Here is a 15,787-nt window from a genome sequence, read left to right as displayed (position 1 = left end):
GATTTCATTCTGTTTAGTTTTCCTTTGTTAGCTACGGACAACATGCACCACATATTGTTCACTGCATCCACACGCTCGCATACATCCATAGGCTCCGATTTATGTTTTCCTCCGTGGGTGCTCACGGCGCATGGCCTTTAAAAAAAAAAAAAAAAAGTAGTCAAAAATGTTTGCATTTCAGAACCTTAGGAAATGTACAGCGGCTGACACAAACAAACACGCTTATTAACTCGATAATAAAGCCGTAAAGTAGGCCATATTTCAACTCAGGACAGCGCCACTTCTCACAAATACAGATAGGATTGGAGATGAAAAGTTTAAATGACACATAACCTTCCAGGCGACCCTAACCTTAACCCTATATGAAGGTAAATATGGTGCAAAACGTGAGAGCTTGTAGAATACAATGTGAGAACTTGCAGAACAAAAAATCTGAACTTGTATGTTAAAATTTGCACTTGTAAAACTAAAATTTGCACTTGTAAAAAATATTCACACACGTGATCTGAATTTGAAGTCACAAAAAGAAAAAAGAAAAAACGAGAGCTTGTAAAAAAAATCTGAACTTGTAAATTGAAATTTGCACTTGTAGAAAATATTCACACACCTGTATTCTGAATGTGAAGTCGCAGAAAAAATATTTACAAATGTGTCGATTGATATTTGTATGAACACAATGACAGCTGCAAACTTGTAATGCAACATTTACTCGTGTACTTTTTTTTTTTAACTCAGGTTCATTTTCCATCACAACCACAACTCAGTGATTACAACCTCTCGAATCAGTCACTGCAACTTCACATATGTTGCTCTCTCGCATCACAAAGTGGCGAATCTGCGCCTCGACTTTTGCAACACTTCTTGCGATACATTTGGTGCAAAACTAATTTGTACCTGTGGACTTAGGCTTTGGAGCTCTGAGCCAACAGAACGGGGAAAGCAGGGTTTCTATCGCCAGATGAGGGACAGCTCTGTCCGGCTTATTTAGCTATGTAGCATGGAAGCCTGGTGGAATAGCAAGCTAGCGTTAGCTGACTAACCAACCAGCCAGCCTGCTTCTAAATAAATACCTTTTAATTATCTTAACACTGGCGGTGAGCTCCAGGTCCTGCAGCCGCAGACGGACCGTCACCAGTGGGGATCGGCCAGCGTAGCAACATTGCTATTGCCAGAAAGCTTCGCTACCGACCTCGACCTGCAGTCGGAGCTCCAGCGGGACACGGAGAGCCCCGCACCCGGTAGCAGCGGCACATCCCCCTCTGGAGCTCACCGCCAGTGTTGATGGAATAGCAAGCTAGCGTTATCCAGCTAACCAACCAGCCCACTTCTAAATAAATACCTTTTAGTTATCTTAACACTTTTTAACAGTCAAACTGAAACACGAGCTCCAGGTCCTGCAGCCGCAGATGGACCGTCATCAGCGGGTAACACGTGCCAAGTTCTGCATCCCTGCCGAGACATGCATCCACAAGGGGAAATAATGATTTTTATAAGTAAAAGTAGCTGTTTAAAAGCTATGCTATATACATTTCTTTGTCATGTTCATCAATGATGATTATAATTTTAGAACGTTTAGAGACATCAATGTTATTGTTTTATCAGACTATCATTTCCTTGCTACCTGGGTGCAATTCTCGGCAGCAACGAGGCTGGTTGGTTAGTTAGCTAACGCTAGCTTGCTATTCCACCAGGCTTCCATGCTACATAGCTAAATAAGCCGGACAGAGTTGTCCCTCATCTGGCGATAGAAACCCTGCTTTCCCCGTTCTGTTGGATCAGAGCTCCAAAGCCTAAGTCCACAGGTACAAATTAGTTTTGCACCAAATGTATCGCAAGAAGTGTTGCAAAAGTCGAGGCGCAGATTCGCCACTTTGTGATGCGAGAGAGCAACATATGTGAAGTTGCAGTGACTGATTCGAGAGGTTGTAATCACTGAGTTGTGGTTGTGATGGAAAATGAACCTGAGTTAAAAAAAAAAGTACACGAGTAAATGTTGCATTACAAGTTTGCAGCTGTCATTGTGTTCATACAAATATCAATCGACACATATGTGAATATTTTTCCTGCGACTTCACATTCAGAATACAGGTGTGTGAATATGTTCTACAAGTGCAAATTTCAATTTACAAGTTCAGATTTTTTTTACAAGCTCTGTTTTTTTTCTTTTTGTGACTTCAAATTCAGATCACGTGTGTGAATATTTTTTACTAGTGCAAATTTTAGTTGTACAAGTGAAAATTGTTTCAGACCACGTGTGTGAATATTTTTTACAAGTGCAAATTTTAGTTTTACAAGTACAAATTTTAATTTTACAAGTGCAAATTTTAACATACACGTTCAGATTTTTTGTTCTGCAAGTTCTCACATCGTATTCTACAAGCTCTCACGTTTTGCACCATATTTACCTTCATAACCCTAAACATAACCATTGCTGCGCTGCCTGGAAGGCACCGTTGGGGGCAAAAATCACCACCAAACACTGCACTGTATAGTGGGGGGACGGAGGGGGCTCACTAAAGAGGCGTTTTAACCCGAGAGACGCTGTGATTGGTGGATAGGATATGGAGTAGAGGACTGACAGCGACATAACCAATCACACTATGACAGTTAGCACCAACTGCAATGTTTAATTTTAAATGAATCAGTATTTTCTCAGTATTTTCCGGTACACTGTAAAATATTACAGACCCATTTAGTTATGTCCACTTATTTCTTATTTTTAACTGAACGAGCTTATACAAGTTGTGGATTTTGAACTCAACTTTATGAGTTTTTGAAAGTTAAACTTTATTCATTGGGTTGATTATTTAAAAAAATGTATGTGTTGATTGAACTTGGGTATGTAAGTTAAGTTATCAGTTGAAAAAAAAGCGTGTGTGTGTTGCAACAAAAAAGAGCTGCCTTTCGAGTTTAAAATAACCTGTCTTCTTCCACGGCAAAGTTAAAGCATGGACACAGTAAATAAATTATACACCACCGATAAGTGATGTAGCCTATTCAAATTTCTACTAAAATATAACAAGTGTTGTGGCAAACAAGAAAGCACTGGTGCCCGGCAGAGGGAGTACCTGTCAATGGCTTGTGAATTTCACTCTTCTCAAATTGAAATGGAAAGTTCTTTTCAAAAGTCAAACATTTAGCTCCGCCCACATTTAGCCCAACCCCGATCTGCGTACTGCAGTCAAGACTGCAACTGGTTCATTGGCTGGCCAATTCCCATGATGCAAGGAGGTAAATAGAGTTGTGTTAAAATTTGCTGAAATGTTTGCAGTTTGTTCGAAATGCAAATGTAACTTTATGAATTCCGTTTATTAGGGCCCGAGCGCCGACAGCGGCGAAGGCCCTATTGAAACTGAAGGAATTATTGTTTCTTTCTTTCTTTCTTTTTCCCGTCAAATGAATTGGCTTTATGAGGGGCTTAACATATTCGAAAACTCACCAAATTTGGCGGTCGCATCAAGTCTGGTGAAAATTTACGTATTTGAAGGGTTTCGGGAATAGGCGCACAAAATTGGCTCGCTAGCGCCCCCTAGAAAGTTAAGAAAATTGAGCCCCTGCAGTGCGTGTAACGTAGACTCACGAAACTTGGTACACATATGGATCATGTCAAGATGTACAAAAAACTTCATTAGAGCCATACCCTAAACCCAACAGGAAGTCCGCCATTTTGAATTGAAAGTTCGAAATTAGTGCGATTTTGGCCATTTCCACATGTCGTACTTTAACGAACTCCTCCTAGAGATTTCATCCGATCAACTTCAAACTCGGTCTGTGCCATCTTAAGACGTTAAAGATGAAAAGTTGTTAAAAGAAAAACTTTTCGTCATAGAGCGTGGCCGTGGCGGGGCGGCCATTTTGTGCGTTTCGCCGCCGAAACAGGAAGTGGGTGTAACTCGAGAGTACATTGTCCGATTACCTCGAAACTTTTCAGGATTCATAAGAGTCCAACCATGAGGACAAATAAAGGCCGATATTTACTTAAAGTCATAGCGCCCCCTAGTGGCAACAGGAAGTAGGCCCAAAACTATACGTGCTATACTTTAACGAACTCCTCCTACAGATTCCATCCGATGGACTTCAAATTTGGTCTGTATCATCCCAACACCTTAAAGATGTAGTTATTAAAAGAAAAACTTTTCGTCAGACGGTGTGGGCGTGGTGTGGCGGCCATTTTGAGTGTTTAGCAGTGAACAAAGAAATTGTCGTATCTGCCCGAAATTTCTCACGATTGACAAGGGTCCAGGCCTGAGGACACCTACAGGCCAAAATTGACTTTTGGTGATAGCGCCCCCCGCTGTCAACAGGAAATGCGCCTTATATGACAAACATCATCCGATTTACATGAAACTTAAAATGTGTGGTCTACATGGGATACTGAGCCGCCCCCTATAATATGACCACGCCCACTTACTCAGGCCACGCCCCCTTTGATAACATTTGAACCCTTTAATGTATACCCTTGTGTGAGGTATCATTGAACTCAGCAGAGAGTTCCTTTTTAATTGGTGATGGTTTGACCCGCCCCCTATACTTTGGCCACGCCCCTTTTCACAGCTAATGAACCGTATGACTTAGAGTCTTGTCTGAGGTATCATTGAACTCAGCAGAGATTTCATTCTTCATTGGTGATGGTTTGGCCCGCCCTCTATGTTTAAGCCACGCCCCCTTTCATAAATGCTGACCCATCTAAGGTAGAGTCTTGTGTGAGGTATCAATGAACTCAGCAGATACTTCCTTTTTAATTGGTGATGGTTTGACCCGCCCCCTATGCTTAGGCGCGAGGGCCCGTACATCGCTGCTCGCAGCTTTAATTAAACTTGTTTAGAATGTAGTGTTTTGTTGCCAGGTAATTATCATTGTTGTGCTGGTGTACATTTGTAACCATGAGTTAAGTGACTGTTACGTTTGCTAAGAAGAGCTGGAGTATTACAACGTTAGACTGCGGCATGTCACTTCTAGCGGCTATTTCATGTCAAGTGACGCAAGAACAGCAGAGAGGCCCCTATTTTGCACAGGGCCCTGGGGCAGCCCCACCCAAGCACCCACGCTATCTCCACTATAAATGTGGTTATGTTGTTTTAACTTGAAACTGTGAGTTGTAATAAAGCAGAAAAGTATGTCTTTTATACTAGGCAAGGAAGGTTTCTTGCATTAGTAAAGAACATAAATGATTTGTTTTATCTTAAATTATGAAGTTAAACCAAGTAATACAAAGTTAAATCAACTAAAAGAACAACTTTAACAAAACTAGAACACTGTAGTTACATCAACATCATTAACTTTAATTTCTAAATTGAAACAATGGCAGTATTCAAGTTGAGTGAACTTTGATTTTCAAGGCAGCAGGGGAACTTGCATTTCCAAGTTAAACTAGCATGAAATTTATTACAGTGTATCGGTATTTACGGTATCGGCGCCTATGCATATATCACTGATCCTGACAACCACACCTCAATCGGCTTTCTGTTTGCACTATTATTTAATAAATGTCACTTAATTATTATTAAGTTGGGGGCGGCTGTGGCTCAGGTGGTAAGAGCAGTCGTCTACCAATCAGAAGGTAGGTGGTTCGATCCCTGGCCCTGCAGTCCCATGTTGAAGTGTCCTTGGGCAAGACACTAAACCCCAAATTGCTCCTGATGCTGCGCCATCGGAGTGTAAATGTGTGGGAATGTTTATCAGATGAGCAGGTGGCACCTTGTACGGCAGCGTCGGCCACAGTGTGTGAATGGTGAATGGTTCCTGTAGTATGTTAAAGTGCTTTGAGTAGTCGTTAAGACTGGAAATGCGCTATATAAAAACAGTCCATTTGACTGTGCTCCATCTTTTGTTGCGGCCTGTGAGCCAGTCGTAACACAGTCGACGCAGTTGGAGAAGTGGCTGTGACATGGCTCATTAAGGCAATTAAGGTACAAAACCCTAAGTGCCCTGGATTGTCACAATTAGCGTCAAAGATCCAACTCCTTCTAGGAGTCATATAACTCATTAAGGGCACTATCTTGCACCTGGCAGCGCAAAGCCCGACCCAAGTGTCTTTGCTACTTTAAGCATTTAAATAGCAAATGCACCTGTGACCATCTGTGCGCCCATGGGCGTGCTGGTCTTACAGGGAGGTGTGTTCAGGTGCATTCTTGGCGTATTGCTATCTTGAGGCAGCGGGAAGTGATCGTGCCATTGACCAACAAAAACCTGGTCTAAAGTCAACAGCGCAGCATTTCATTGTTATTTTAACAGTGCATTAGTAAAATGCGCATAGGCTTATGCACAGCGCGCGCACACTATGCTTGTTACACACACACACAAACACACACACACACAAGGACACACAGCAGCACACAAACATGCAAAAGATTAAAAATAAAAATATTATAATGGCATAATGGCAATTCGCCAAGGTACAAATGCGCCTGACTTTTAAAGGGAATGGGTGATGACACTCTGGTTTATTGCATGTTAGGCCCAAAACACACCTATGATTAATGAAGATACTAAGTACAACCCTTTTGAACCATGCACATGGACCCTTTTTTCCGCCGTGAAACTAGCAAAAGTGGATTTGGACACGCCCTAAACACACCTGCACCATGCGCTTCACGCTGTGCGCTTAGATCGTTAAAATATTGTCAGGTGTTTCAGGGGATGTCGGACCCAAATGCAAGATGGCAGAAACAAGAGTAATCTCAAGGATTTATTTAAATGAAATCCAATGAACAAAACGTGTCCTGGAACAGCAGGCAAAAATACAACAAAAAACCGGAACAGGCGGAATCCATAACAGGAACAGGCAAAACATCAGGAACACCGAGACTGACAGGGTAGATGACAAATAGGGCCCTAAGCCCGAGGATATCATAATCTCCAATGAGTGAACGTTCATAAATCTGCTTAGAAATCATTGAAAAAAAGGCACTCATAACTACAGAACTTGCTTGAGACTGTTTTTAGGTTTTCTTCAGTATCAAAAGTAATCCTGTGATAATTGTCTGTACATCCATGGGTATATTTGCAAACAGGAACTGCTAATAGCTAATTCGGCATACTTTTTTATGTTCCAAATTGCCAAAATGTAAACAAATATAGGCTAAAAACAGGCCTCAAGTTGATTGACTCCATGGAAACTTCATACTCCTAGTTTCCATCCCCAAACCATTATTATTACCTCCACCAAGGAGGTTATGTTTTCGGATTGGTTACAGGATTACGGAAAAACAACTGACTTGATTTTCATGAAACTTGTTAGAAGGGTGTAGCCAAGTAGGCCAAGGAAATTAAAAACCCATTACATTTTGGAGCGGATCCGAATCACAAGGCAGGTGCACTAAACATTTTTTTAACTTTAAATTACATTGCGAGATAGGGCATTTGGCCTTGGCGGTATATCAGACTTTGAAAAGCTCTGTTCTAAAACAAGCTTCATACACGTAAATGTTACTCTACTCTAAGAAATGTCAGATTGAAAACCCTTCAAAGCAGCCCAGGTGGCTACTTTCACAATTGCACTCATGCAAAACAGACAGATCTTGGTTTGAAATATACCAATGTGAGCTGTCAGTACAGTACAACCCCTACACTTTCATTTTTTTTTGACTGGCTGAAATTTCAACAAATCATTGAAAATTGTATGCAGTGGTGGAAGAAGTATTCAGATCCTTTACTTAACGTACTCATATTATACTCAGTTTCAATTTCATAATTGTATTTAGAGGTTGTACCAGAATAGGTTTATGTGGTTTAATTTTCAAAAAACACCATCTTTTTGTTGTAATGCACATTGCTGCAGCTCCTCTTTTCACCCTGTGTGTTGAGCTCTCTGTTTTAGCTACAGAGTGAGACATCTCACTTCTATTCCATTTTTGTTGGGAGTCACACATGCTCAGTAGCTAGGTAAGGACTACTAGCCAGTCAGAAGCAGAGTATGAGGGCGTGCCCTGACAGTACCTAGGTAAGGACTACTAGCCAGTCAGAAGCAGAGTATGAGGGAGTGCCACGCTAGCAGCTAGGCGAGCATTATAACGTGTGTTACAAAGTGACGCACGTGTGTCTCTGAAGTAAAGGCTGGACTACAATAGAGCTGTTTGGAGCAGTTTGTGAACAGTGTTGTCTGTTGGAGATGGTAAGTCCCTTTGGGGTGGACTTTGGGCTTTTTCACTTTGTAAACCTATAACATGCCCACAAAAAATAAGATATATAACACAATAAAGGAAAGGGAAAAAGCCACAAAGCATAATATGAGCACTGTAAAAGTACTAATACCACACTGTAAGAATACTTTTTTACAAGTAAAAGTCCTGCATTGAAAATGTTACTTAAGTCAAAGTATGTAAGTATCATCAGAAACATGTACTAAAAGTATCAAAAATATAAGTACTCAATGCAGAAAAATCCTCACAATTTAGAAAGTGGAAAATATCAAACCCTTAGTTACATTCCACCACTGACCTTTTAAACAAAATGAATTATGAAAAAACAAATAAAAATAATATATATAATTAAATCAATTGGACTACAATGCAGACTAACAAATGGTAACAGTTTGTGCTGTGAATAATTAACTTTCATTTCTTGTGCAAGAGGAGATTACACACAAAAACCCTCTGAAGTAAGTGGTCATGAAGTAGACTTTACAACCAGAAGGTAGCTATCCCATTACAGGCCAGCACCGTATACAGCGGGATGACATTTACTGTCTCTGTCTGTCCGTCAGAGCATTATCCAATCAGACAGTGACATATGGTGAGAAATAAGGCCTTTGTCTTGAGAGATCCAAAGATAAGAATCGTATTTCCATTAAATCAATGAGCTGGGCGCTTTACTGTGATGAATAATGCATCGGCCCTTCAAACCTGCTTCCCTCACTCCCAATTCTTCTCGCTCTCCACTCTCGCTCGGTCCCTGCGATGCTCACTGTTGTACAGTGCCTCAAGTGTTTTCACACCTTTGCACTTCATAATAAAGTGAAGGTCTTAATCCCTCTTTGGCGTGCTTCATTGTCGCTTAACGATTCGCCCGGGTTGACTGATGAGGACGGCAGGGGCGCACACTGGGGAAGTGTCGACCAGACCTTTTGCCGAGCAGTGTTGTGCTCTTTTGTAATGACACACAGCCTGGGAACAAATGCTAAACAATAGGGGTGTGACGAGACACTCAGCTCATGAGACGAGACACGAGATTGGGTCCACGAGAATGAGACGAGACTACATTTTAACACTATATTTAAGAAAACTGTAGTTAAGAAATATGACTAGAAAAATAGTCTCAAGGTTACAATGTAACCAAGTGTTTAATTGCGGCAGTCAACAAGGAAGTAGGCTGCTCTTGTACAAGGGGGTAAGCGAGCATCCGCAAAGCGTAGCTCCTATAGAGACATATTGATGCTAACAAGCCATCACCCGCCGTTAGCATCCCATTGACTACCATTCATTTTGGCGCCACGTTGACAGTGAATAACTTTACATCTGAAGCGTTTAAAGACTTTATTTGTCCATTGTTTATTTCTAAAGAAACACGACAATGTATAAAAGGCTCCATTACCTTGTACCTCACGTTATGGCTCCGTAGCGGACGCTTTTGTAAAAACAATTGTGTCATAACCACGCAACGTACTGTCGCATAGTAGAGGAATTACCGTACAGTACAGGAGAAGCTCGCAGTTTCGACTTACATTAGCAGTTTAAGTTTAATTACTAATGTTAATTAGCATTTTAGTTAGCAATAATTAGCCTGTGCCCATGTTATCTCCTTACATATACCTACACTCTCCGTCTCTGCAAGATTCGGAATGATTGAGATGTGTGTCGGGCAAGAGTGAGTGTGAGAGAGAGAGAGGGAGAGAGAGAGAGAGAGTGGCCGTATCCTCACGTTCTAACACTTTCTACACTAAATGTTGTGTAGGATAAAAAAAAAAAATTAAAATTAAAAAGAAGAAGCAAGCATACTGTATGCTGGCAATGAAGTGAAATCCTAGCGACCCGCCCCAAAACAAACTGCCTGACTGCGTGTGCCACACTACATTAGCTAACCTCTTGTACCTCTCCTTCTCCTGTCTGTTTCCTCTTCAACACTCCCACCTTCCCAGATCCATTAGCTCTATTAAGTCCCATTCACTATCTCCCCTATTGTGAACTTAAACCACGCCGACATCCTTTACGCCCGTTCCCTCTGACAAGGCTGCTGGAGACACAATAGGCCTGGTCCCACTTCCTTAATAACTCTCCGTATAGGAGTGTACAGGCGCGTGTAAAGCCCTATTGATCCCCTGTTGAGAGGAAAGGCTAGCAGTCCACTGTGGTGTGCAGCGTTGACCTTGTCTCCCTCCATGTAATTAATTAAAACTTCACAGCAGGACTGACAGCTGATGGATCGCCCTCTTGTTGATTGTTACTAGTGTGGTAATCACACACACACACACACACACACACACACACACACACACATATACGCTCAGGCATGCGGAGGTGTGTCCACTCACACCGTGTTGAGAAGGAGCGGGGAGCACTGAACGGAAAAAAAAGTGATTGCTGTGGTCTGTTAGTGGCCACACCAGCGGTGCAGAATAGTGTGTGCGTGGTGTGGTAATTGAGTGTTTAATTGGAAACGATGCCTACTCGCGTCCTCGATTCAATCCCTACCTCAGAGTTGTTATTACAGTCGCCGAGTGTGTGCGCTTTTGTGTTTACTTCCTTATCCTTCCCGCACATAACAGTGCTCTGTCTACCTGTGCTTTTGTACTCTATGCCTTACCCTGCCTTCATCCCACTCAGCCAACCAAAACTACAGTGTGTCAGCCCCGTTTCATCATTTTCTGCTCACCCTTTCAAAGTGAGATCCTTTTTTTTTTTTACTTTCCACATCCATCTCTCGCTCCCCTCTCTGAGCCCCACTGAGGCCATTTGCACGAGCACTGGTCTGATATCAGCCTAGACAGAAAATGTGGAGCCTTTGGGTTGATACTGCAGATGACACATTTAGCGTTTAGTCTCCAGAAATCCTGTGTGACTGTAGCTATCCTGTGAGAATAATGATTTTCAATATCAATTCACGAATCCCTCGGTTTTCTTTTCTTTTCTCGCTGGCTCTCTTTATCAGATGCACCAAGAGAGAAGACTGGAGCATTCTTCGATCATAGTTTCTCCTGCAGTGTTGTTTTGATAAGGAGAGAGCGTATCAAAATCAAAAAAGGAAAGTGGCTGGCAGTAAACAGAGTGACTTTGGATCCAAAAGCCGTTCCTTGGCTTTATTCTTAAACAAAGTTTACTCACTGTCTGCCAGGAATCTCTACTAATTGGCTGTCTATAATATAGACGTGAACAGAGAGATTATGAGAAAGACTGTTGTCAGTCTTTGCAAATGTATTAACTCTGAAATGCATAAATGTAAAGACTATTGTTGTAAGCCATCTTTGATTATCTCACACCAGAAATCTGGAGAAGATATATTTAGATCTAATCTGACTATCCCTCGAGCTATTTAAGTAGTATTAGTAACTGTTTTACAAGATATAAGGTATAAAGAATTTGGGTTGATTGGATGTAACATTGCAACCTGCTTACCTGCTTTAGCAAAACTCCACATTATGTTAAAATATATTTTTCTTAGCCATGTTAGTGGTGTGGCTGTATGGATGATAATGCTATCTGTCTGCCTGTTGGTTGGTTGGTCTTTCCACCACATTAGTCCAGACCCATTAAACAACCATTGGATGGATTGTCATGCATTCCTGGTCCCCTGAAGAAGAATCCACTTGAATTTGGTGATCCCCGGATGTTTATCTCTAGTACCAACATCAGGTTGACCTTTGTGGATTTGACTGAAATGTTTCCACAACTATTGGACAGACCCCCTCACGCTGAATTGTAATAACTTTAGAGATCCCATGACATTTCATCTAGCTCCAGGTCAAAGTTTTAATTGGTGCAACACAAGACATGCTAGCATTGTCATTGTAAGCATGATAGCGCAACGCATAGAGCTGCTAGCATGGCTGCTAATTCTAAGTCTTGTTGAATGGTCTCTGCCAATGTTTTCCAATCAATAACCCCTACAGTATTAGCATGGCAACTACAGTATGGTAAAGGTAAAATCAAATCCAAATCCAAGCAACTAGAATTGCTTGGTTAAGATTATGGAAAGATTGTTTCCATGGTTAAATATACTAAAAGCTGAAATTGATCACACTAAGACAAGACAAATTTTGACCCGTGGCACCGATGGTCCCCATGCACAACCCCTATTCCAAGTCACTTTCTGTGCAATGCACATCACACTGCTTTCTGCAGTGCCACTGAATGTTGGCATAGGACATAAATCAATAATTGTCCAATATGAATGTAATTCAGATGGAGACCGAAGAACAAACACGAAAACACAAAACCAAGTGGGAGAAATCAGGTTAAGGCAGGGAATCGAATAACCTGTTTACATGTAGTGCAATAACCCCATTACTGTAAAACCCCTGTTCACTTTCTGTTGGTGGATTATCACATTTCTTCACTACGCTCTACTACATTTTTGAAACCAAGATTGGCACATTTGAGATACATTAAAAATTCAACTAAAATAACAAACCCATTAGTGATATATGAAACTGCAGCTTGAAGACATTCTTGTTGGTGAGAGCATTTGGGCTGAAAGAGATGACAGGTTTTGTCATTCGAGAGCACCCAGTTTTTCCTCATTGTGATCTGTTTTACTCGACTGGGGGAACATCAACAAATTTAGTAGGGGTGTAAAGATTCACCGATACAAATCGGTGGCTATCTGGTTGTATTCTCACAGATACGATCGATACACGGACCCCTGCATCATTCTAAATGGACTAAGATTCGGGCGATGGCCCGTTTCTAATAGCCGAGACACACCAACCAGATGGCCGACAGAAAAGCCAGTCGGAATGATCAGTCGGGTCCCCGAGGTCCAAAAACTGCCTCGGAACACACTGAGGCGACACCGACTTGAGAAACGTAATACGTCTCCATAGCAGCAGGCGGCGCTACTCTGTATTGTTGCCCAATAAATGAAAACCGCCAGCTGATTGGACGAACGCATCACGTGGGTTTGTTTTCTCCAGAAATTCAAAGCCAGACTGTCATGGCAGCTCGTTCAGAATACGATCTCATATTGTACTAAAATAGTTCACTGAAACATGTTTCTGAAAACATTTTAAGCGAGAAATAGGCCATGCAGCTGCTGAATCTATCTTCATTTCAGCTCAACAAAAGGTCAGTTTAAAAGATTTTCGTCAGATTTTGAGAGACTCTAGTCACGCTCGTTCCGCTCGCCATTTTCCGAGTCCCGACTGCCCTGCCTCCGACTGAACATGTCAGGTCGGCCAAAATGAAGGCCGACAGCCCTCAGACTGACGACGGCACGGGACACACCAAACAGACTCAAGTCACTGACCTCGCCAGACTGTCCAACGTGGACCTATGTCTGAGTTACTGTCTCTGTGATTACAGCAGCAAGGAGGCTATTTAATTTAATATGGAGCTGATGTGGATGTTCTTTGGTTATAAGTTACAGTGTATACTGTTAACATGTCCTAGCATTCGTTTTACAAAATATATATTTATTTGAAGGTAGGCAATGCTTCTTTCATAGAATTGGCTTATTTTAATTTATAATACAAATCGATATTTGGTCGTATTGTCACTGATACGGCTTACGAATTAGCTTAATTTAAAATGGGAAATGAATGTGTGTACTTTAAACAAATATTAACGGTATCTATCAGATTGAATTGCATCTCATCGTATCGCACCGAATCGTTTCAACATCGAATCGATTCGCACTGAATCGGGCCATATTAAAATGTATCGTCCCTGAACCGTATCATAGCCCATGTATCTAGATACGTATCGAATCGTCTTACAAGGGAGAGATGCACACCCCTATAATTTAGATACAGTAAATTCATTTTAGGTTGACATGACATAAGGTTATTTTTGCATTAACTGCAACAAACAGATAGAAGAGCTTTCCTTCCATCCCACCACAGTGATACATCAGCAATACTTCTACTACATCTGTCCTGGCTGCAGTCATTCAAAGCAACACTGTATAACAGCGATTTGGGACCCTTAAAGCTGTTTCATGCTCCTTGCGCTCAGTTGGCGGTATGACGCAAACGCGGCCTGGGCAGCTATGCGCGGAGTGTCTGCGGAGGGTCTGATCGCTGAGCACCTCCAAGATTTTGTAACAACGGACGAGTTGCAGTGATTGGCTACAGAGAGAAGAAGTCCGTTCTTTGAGCCACTGAAACAGCTTTTACAGTTCAGACTGCAATTCAATTATACACCACTGTTGTTAATATGGACAGCTGTGAACATGCATTTGTTAAGATTAAAGTACTCATGATCAAAAACTAACAAGTTGACAACTTTGCTAACAGCCAAACATCAAGCAAGTGCAACAACACAAGACAAAGCAAGCTAACTAATATTACTTACTAGTCCAACAGCAAGAAGGCCAGCACCCTGTCTGTCTTGCAGCCTTTGATTTTGTGAAGCTCTCCCCAATGACTAAAAGCCAGTCCAAGATTTACTCTGGTCCGGTGGCCTTTTGCTCGGGTATTCTTTCACTCTCCCGGTCACTTTTCTCTTCTTGGCTTCCCTTTCAACATCCTCTTTGGTCTCTTCGCCTCTGCCATGATGTCCATAGATGCTGCTGAACCCGGTTTCATTGCCCGCCCGTTAGCATGCTCTCTCCAGCATTGCCCTCAGACCCGGGCCTCAAAACATTGTAAACATCAGCACTCCCCCAGTGTTTCGAAAGCCCAGTCCTGCACAGCTAACTGAGCTGACGGCAGCTATGGTTAGCAAAAGTTAGCGGTTAAAGCTTTCTGTCCATCAGGAAATGCTGTAAATCACTAAATCTAAATCAAAGCAGCCGAAGGACATCCGAGGGAAAACCAGAAAACATTTTCTCCATAAAATATGATCCAGTTTCACCAAAATCAGTGGTAGTAGGAATGATAGAGGCACCATTAAATGAATCATGTTTTTTCTAACAGGAATGTAGCTGTGTTAACCTAGTGTCTTTTAAGGAAACAAGGTTTCTCATTGACATAATGCCTAAGAAACCACTTCCCCTGTAGATATCCAACAATAGTCAGTATACTTAAACGCACTGACTGGGTTTATGAAGCCGGCACGGCAACTGACAGACCTTTCAATAAACCAATGACAGCTCCGGGAAATTCAAAGCTAAATTCTGGTCTTCTGTATTTCCTGCTTCTTACAAATTCTGGAACAGATAAAGTGTGCCAGGAAACTATTGAATTTAAATCATCTCAAGCTTTCCTCTGTCTCCAAAAAAAGACATCCAAATCTCAACATAACAAACGATCTCCACTTTTTTCAGTTGAAGAAACGTTGAGGAGAGGATTATGCATTAAGGACTTAAGAGATTCCGCCTGGAAAGCCAGTGAAACTACAACAATACTTTGGTGTCTCCCTCTCCGTCTTGGGGGAGCTGAGTTGAGCTAATTAGCCATAATATCAGCAAGCAAACTCTCCTCGCTTCGTTGACACACACAACGGCCCCTAATTGACTGCCAGGAGTTTTGAGGCTTTAATACAGCAAAGAAGCAAGCTGTACCTTGGTGATTATGAGGTTTGGGGATATGCAGCATTACATATTGAACATTCTTGCAGAACCAATCCAATGTCACGAACTCCGAATGCAACACTGCTTGAATAAACAAAGATGTGCTCAAACATTCAAAAAAGCCCAAAGGAAAGTGAAAACATTCAGCATAGCGGTTTGAAGCTAAAGGCATTTGTATTTTGGC

Source organism: Perca fluviatilis, chromosome 1, assembly GCF_010015445.1.
Source record: "Perca fluviatilis chromosome 1, GENO_Pfluv_1.0, whole genome shotgun sequence".
NCBI classification, from domain to species: Eukaryota; Metazoa; Chordata; class Actinopteri; order Perciformes; family Percidae; genus Perca; species Perca fluviatilis.
The sequence above is the reverse complement of the archived record's forward strand: the minus strand, read 5'-3'. Positions refer to the sequence as shown.